This window comes from Diachasma alloeum, unplaced genomic scaffold (genome assembly GCF_001412515.2).
Source record: "Diachasma alloeum isolate Michigan unplaced genomic scaffold, Dall2.0 Dall_scaffold_00355, whole genome shotgun sequence".
NCBI classification, from domain to species: Eukaryota; Metazoa; Arthropoda; class Insecta; order Hymenoptera; family Braconidae; genus Diachasma; species Diachasma alloeum.
In genome coordinates this window covers 362,686-369,701 of record NW_021680494.1, presented here as the reverse complement: position 1 = coordinate 369,701, position 7,016 = coordinate 362,686, and the positions used below count along the sequence as shown (strand labels likewise).

The following is a 7,016-nucleotide window of genomic DNA, read 5'->3' as shown; positions in this document are numbered from 1 at the left end:
GAGAGAGAGAGAGAGAGAGAGAGAGAGAGAGCGCGAGAGAGAGAGAGCGCATTCGAGACTCTGAAATGTGCTCTGATCACGGCGCCAATATTCCAGTATCCAAATTTTGAAAAGCCATTCTTGCTGACTACAGATGCATGAAACAAAGCTATAGGAGCTGTGCTTTCGCAGGGGAGAATAGGCAAGGATCTACCGATTGCCTATGCCAGCAGAACCCTCAACCCTCATTGTTTGGGGGGTTAATCACTTTCGACCCTATTTATATGGGCGGAAGTTCACTGTAGTTCCCGATCACAGGCCCTTAAGATGGATATTTAACGTCAAGGACCCAGGATCAAGGCTTGTACATTGGCGAATCAAATTAGAGGGGTATGAATATGAGGTGGTACATAAACCTCATAAATTAAATACCAATGCTAACGCGTTGAGTCGAATCAACGTTGTAGCTCGAGCATAGGCAAAGACGGAGATGGAGAGAATGGTGCACTCGGACTCTGACGGCGGCGTCATTACACATGTTGACGATGAAATTCTGGGAATACTACGGGAATACCACGACACGCCTATTGCTGGTCATACTGGTGTAAAACGAATGCATGCCAAACTGAAGCAGAACTATTATTCGAGGGGAATGAAATCTGACGTGGAGAAATACGTGGCCAGCTGTGAGGAGTGTCAACTCAACAAGTTGGGAAAAGCCACAAAGGTTCCCATGGTAGTTGGGGAGAGCCCTGAAACATCTTGACATTTCAAGATGTTCTTACAAAATTCAGCAAGGCCATACCCATTCCAGATGAAGAGGCTAAGACAATCGGACATGCGTTCCCGGAGAAAATAATCTGCGAATATGGTATACCGCAGAGATTGCTCACGGACCAAGGGCCAAATTTCGTGGGAGAAATTTTCAAGAATGTCCGCAAACTTCTGAGGATTAAGAAAATTCAAACAACGGCTTATCATCCGCAAACAAATGGTGTTGTGGAAAGGTCGCATCGCACTCTGGCGGAGTATCTAAGAGGCTTCATGCAAGAGGACCAGACGGATTGGGATACGTGATGTTATATGGAATGATTGCGTATAACACCACTCCCCATACGGCCACAAAAATGACGCCTTTTGAGCTGATTTTTGAAAGGCGCGCTGAATTACCGACAGCCGTCAAACAGCCGCCCCCTTTGACATATTGGTACGATGACTTTGCTTAAGAATTTCGAGAGAGATTGCGTGCAGCCCACCGGGAAGCGAAGCAGATCCTTAATAAAGTAAAGGGGCAATCAAAAGTCCAATAAGACAGAGTTACGAAGCCAATGGAGTTCGAAGTTGGAGATAAAGTTCTTCTAAAAAACAATGTTTTGCGACGTGGAAGATCAAAGAAGTTGACGCAGCCCTATGAGGTCGTCGAGAGGAATTCTGAAGTCAACTACACAATTCGAAGTAGAAATAAGCAGAAGACGTAGCGAGTTCATGTGAATCGTCTTCGTCCTTTCATCGAACCATAAAAATATGGACCCCTGCCTCGGAACAATCAACCCTTCGAAAACCTGAAATTGTCTTATCTAAGGGATAAGGAACTTTTCATGTAGGAAATGGGATAGACTTTACAATGCATTTATTCAATTAAACCATTAGTTATACGGTTCAGTTACAACACCGTAAGAGTTATCGGAGCGTCGCATGTGCCAATTCCATCCCAGGAAAAAGGAAGCCTGGGTAATCCTAACGATAGAATTTGCAGTGGGGCACTTCATCTCACTGTTGTCCAGAAATTGATGCACATGGCAGGATTTAGGCACTGGAGCTGCATTGAACAAACCACGGAGATTGAAGACATCCGCTACGCCGGTCTCGATGTCGGAGCGCACTGGGAGATCCCAAAGGGCGTTAAGATCCCTTCTCTTACGCATTCTCCATTGCTTCACTTGCCACTTAAACTCCAGATTCACATTACCAGGAATTCAAATATGAATGCATCCACCGAATGCTTCAAATATGGGTGTTTCTTGACGGAGCGTTTCGGACGAGAAACGAGAGGGCCAAGCCGTTCCCACCCACTTCGAGGCACAGATCTTGGTCGATCAATACGGATGCTGGTACGCAGTGGGCAGTCACGAGCCAATTGTCCAAATTTGTCGCACTTGAATCATCTTTTTGGAGCTTCAGGGGCAGATGGTGATGGGCGAGGTTCTGCTCGACGAGATCTCTTGCAAACACCACAGTTGGAGCACGTTCCACAGGCGGTAAAAGGACAACTCCAGGAGAAATGTCCAGCTATTCCACACTTGAAGCACTTTCCGAGGTTCATCTTGATGTTTTGGTTTATTATAACCTTTACACTCGAAGCTTTGGAGAGGACTGCGACCAGGTGGGGGCAACGAGCACATTTATATCAAATGGTGCAACATCAACAAACATGGCTGCCGTCATGTCGAAATCACTTGAAGTCAACGAACGCCTTCGGTTCAGCCACCTTTGATTTTGCAAAACCACGAAAATTAATGAGTTTCGCAATTCTCTTGATGGTGCTGATGCTAGGAAGCATGGCAGTTAAAGTACGGGGGGAGTGGCATGAGATTGAAAAATTCATTCATACTCCTGGATTCCGTTTTGAAACGATCGGGAGGTTGCATTTGACTAACCAGGTATGGAGCATAGTTGCATCTACGGATGTTTCACCCTGGTTATCAAGGGCCGATCGGGTTCATCGGTACCTTTATCTGGCTAAGGAGCTTACGCGTAGGGCTGGGAAAACTGGAGATAATTTCAAGCTCATCGTGGAACAATGGATTGAGGACTTTGCGGAGACAAAGGACGTAATCCTTGAGATGTTGAGTTCTACCGAATCAACCAAGAAACGAAGAGGGCTCATACATGACCTAGGGACTATCGCCACTCATTGTTTGGTACCATGGATGCCCAGGATGCGCAGGTAATCAACGAGAGACTCCAACGCCTAGAGGATGGTGTCGAAGGGACTTTTAGAAGTTCAGCAAAGCAGCTGGAAGTAATAAATTCAACCCTCTATCAGCTGGGACATACTGAGGAGATGATTAAGAAGAATGAAGGGATTTTGATGCAATCCATGAAAGAGGCTGTGAGCGAGGTAAATCGGGAAAACGCAGAGATAATGAATAAAATAAACATAGATGAACATCTCATGATATTAGAGGCCATCTACACTAGAGTCACCAGGGATGCTGCAAAGATCAAAAGACTACTGACTGACTCCAGGGGGTTAGTGTTGGATACAGGGATGTTCACAGAGAAAGGCCTAGCCACCCTCCTCAAAACTGCGAAATTACCAAAGGGTTTACGTTTCCCTTTTGAGCTCGAAATAGGCGGAATGTATCAACTGCAGGAGGTTTCCACTCTCTACGTATATACCTCCTGTTCAAAAATTATTACCCTGGTAGAAATACCACTGTTTAACTTTCAAGCATTCGATGTCTTGCTGACGCATGGAATTCCTGTGCGGACATCAAACGGGTATCACTCATACTTGGAGGCGAAAAACGAACTGATGGTGATACACGGAGCGACACAGTAATACGTGCCAATGACCCAGGAACAATTAAAACGCTGCAAGCGAATTCAGGGACAATACTTATGCACCGAATCTTTCTCTGTGTAAAAGGTGAAAGATACAAGTCCATGTAAAGTGCAGATGTATATGAGTCCTGAAAAGATGCCTGACACTTGCGTGCTGAAACACCTTCGGCTTCAAGGGCTTATCCTAATGAAAATGAGGAAGGACAACGCATGGTTCTATGTAACTCCTGAACCTGAGGGGGTAGTAATCACCTGTGGTAATAAGGAACTACGAGATACTTTGGAGGACTCAGGAATCCTGCGAGTCAAGGACTTCTGCGAGATAGTTGCTTCCGACTTCACTACAAGAGGCCGGAAATCACATGGAGTAATGTTCAGTGCTCATTAGACTGGCCAACATAGGATGGAAAAACAACATTCATGACGCCGATTTTGGAAAAATATAGAGCAGAACTTCATGAGGCTGTATGAAGTTTTTCATATTTAAAATATTATTTTTAATGCTTGCTCCATGCGTTTGAAGTTCGTCGCATACATCTGGCCTACTGGCAGTCAACAGCTATAAAACTTGGGTAAAGGTTAACGTTTCTTAATTACGGTCCGATGTCAGGTAGTGAAAAAAATGTGGGCGGTCCCTTAGTTGTGTCATCTAAGATAAAGCGCATTAGGGCTCGTATATTATTGTCTCTCTTGCTCTCAAATGGAGAACATCGGCAAATATGGTTGCCAGCGGAGAATGACCCGGGCGAGACCGAGACGGTCATAGGTATACCTACTGTGCAGAGCGATTTAAAAAATAAATATTAATATTTCGTAGAGACATTGGGCAAAGAGCATTTTATTCCTTTAATATCAATGTAATCTCAAAAATCCGTGGAGAAGTGTCTTCCAAATCCAATTGAATTCAGGAAATTTACAGGAAATTTTCAATGATCTATAGTCAAATGTTTCAAGGAAAATATCTCTAATTATATTCCATACAATAGAGAAAGTTACGGTCAGGATATGCCCCAATGACTATTGTTCTAGGAATGTTAATGAATGGGAACAGATTTACGATGAGGAGACTAAATTTTCTATCCTCGCCTGTTAGTTGCCTGCTATAATTTTGTTTCTCTAGCAATTTAATATCTTCTACTTTGATAATGGTCAGTCATCGGACAACCTTCAGGGTGCAAGCATGGAAGAAATTTTCAGTGCTCCGTTTTAGTTTTTCAAGTTGATATATGAAGTCTATAATCGTGTGTCAATAATATTCCTCAGTGATCTATATAGTGAAAAAAGTAAAAATGCCGACAACATGATTGGAGACTGAAATTCCATTTATCGGTAATGCAACATCGGAAATTCGGGGTAACCAGTTACCTTCGAAAAGACAAGTATTAGCGTGTTTTTTTTATCACACAAGACACGCCACACCGAAATTGACAGCTCGAGAAGCGGCGAAATGCGTGATTCAGAAATGTGCCATTTTTTGGGAATACGCGGAGATTCCAATCATCAACGATTGTGATGCGATTCATAAAGTGGAGAAATTAGTTCTACAATATAGGAAGGTGTTTAAGAACGGCCCCGCCCGCCAGGAAAAATAGATCGCACCAGGAGTGAAGGAGATTAATTTCAAGTGCAACTTGGATGATCTATTCGATACTGCCCATCACAAGCAAATGAATAACATGAGGAACGAAACGGCACGGATTCTGTTGGATCTCCATCGCCAAAATCGGAGGAACGGTTACTTGGACCAAATCATCGATACGGAAAACTGGACCTCTCAATCCAAGGGATACGAAGGAGCGCAGTTCAAGGAAGCGATGAAAGGTAGGAGACAGGTTTAATTCCATCTCTTTAATTTCTCTCTAGCGATAGGGAAAGCGTGATAGACATAGGTTATGACATGTTCTGTGTACAGTCTGAGGTCCTTTAAGTTTTATCATTGAATTTTTATTTTCGAGATCACTGTAAGCGAATTTAATAACCATTTTTGCGAAATTGGTCCATTTTTTTGTGGCGGTTAGGTGTATTGAGACACAAGTAATAACTCGTAGTTGTGGAATATAAGGTTGATGTATTTAATATGGAATGTTGTGTTTACACTGCGAGTAAAAATGGGACTGCTTATCTTGTCAGGAGTGTGCGGATTTAAATACCTTCTGTAATCAAAAGTTCGAGAATTGTCCCGAAATTTCAAAAGGGACAAGGATAGAATGATGTTTGTCTTGAATATTTATTTAAAACAATTTGATTGTTTACAACTCTCTTACGCGGAAACGGTTAGACTTACAAAAAAATTTTTGAAACAAAAAATATCTCCCGTACTTATCAAGATATCACCCCTGAAAACAGACGCCGAGCTAGCAGACCGGCCTTTTCTCCATCTCCAATATTTCAGACTATTTTTCTCCATCTCCAACTGTTTTTATTGTAGAGAAAAACAAAAATTAACAAATGTTCGTTATTAAAAACTACACAGCTTTGGTTAAATTACATTTTTTCATAACTCCAATGGTTAACGAAATAATTTAATGCAAATAAATAACAACAGCTCTAATTGCTCTTTCCTGTGGTAGAAAATCAAATTTATCGTACTAAATTATTCAATTCATCGAATTTTTATACAGCACAAACTTATTTTTCAATGGACATTAGTTACAGCAATATTTAGAGCTAAAGACAGTCAGTAGCGTAGAAAATACAGCTTACAGCTTTGCCGAAGGTTCGATGAGAAGTCTATTTGTCCTCGGGGTGGCTGCTGGAGTTACCTACTCCATAATATCAACAAAATTCTGTTTTTTGCTTTCGAATAGAAAGTGTGTATTGATTGATTTTGACGATCTTCTCATTTTTCCGGAAAATGATGTACATAAAATGTCATGAAACGTGAAGATTAAATGATTTTTAGTTCATACGCTGTACCTGATCCTATGTCAATTGAAGAGTTATTGAGTTCGGATACATGAAATTTATGTTTTTGTAACGTTCATTTCGAATCTGCAATTCCTTTTTTTTCAATTCGACGATCTATTTGTTATTAGCGATTTAATTGTTTACACAATCTTATCACAAAAATAGTTACAAAATTAGAAAAAAGTTTCTACCAAGAGATGTTTAAAATGTATAAATACATATTCTTTGTTGTACAACTTTGTGTCGGGGTATTCCGAAGCAATTATAGGAAAAATCGTTGGAGATAGTAAAAAATAGTTCAAATGAAAAATTTTCGCCATCACATTTTACGCATCATTATTTATTTGAAATTTTTTCATTCACCTAGCTATTAATGAGCTATCAACGCTTTTATGCTCCATGATGGAGCAAATTGCCTACAATGTCATTATTATTTCGTCACTAGGGGGCTTCGCCCCCTGCTCGCTCCGCTCGCCAACCCGGGGGGGGGCTTTGCCCCCCCCACTCGCTTCGCTCGTTCCCCCCCCGTCCGTGTGACCGCAGCAGTGTGACCGTACCCATAA

General features: G+C 41.8%; 1 protein-coding gene across 1 annotated transcript in view; it reads left to right on the top strand.

Annotated features, from left to right (window-relative positions):
- Positions 1-7,016, top strand: part of LOC107041129 (protein O-mannosyl-transferase TMTC2) — a 253,634-nt gene that overhangs the window by 33,355 nt on the left and 213,263 nt on the right. The gene's annotated exons all lie outside the window — the stretch shown is intronic.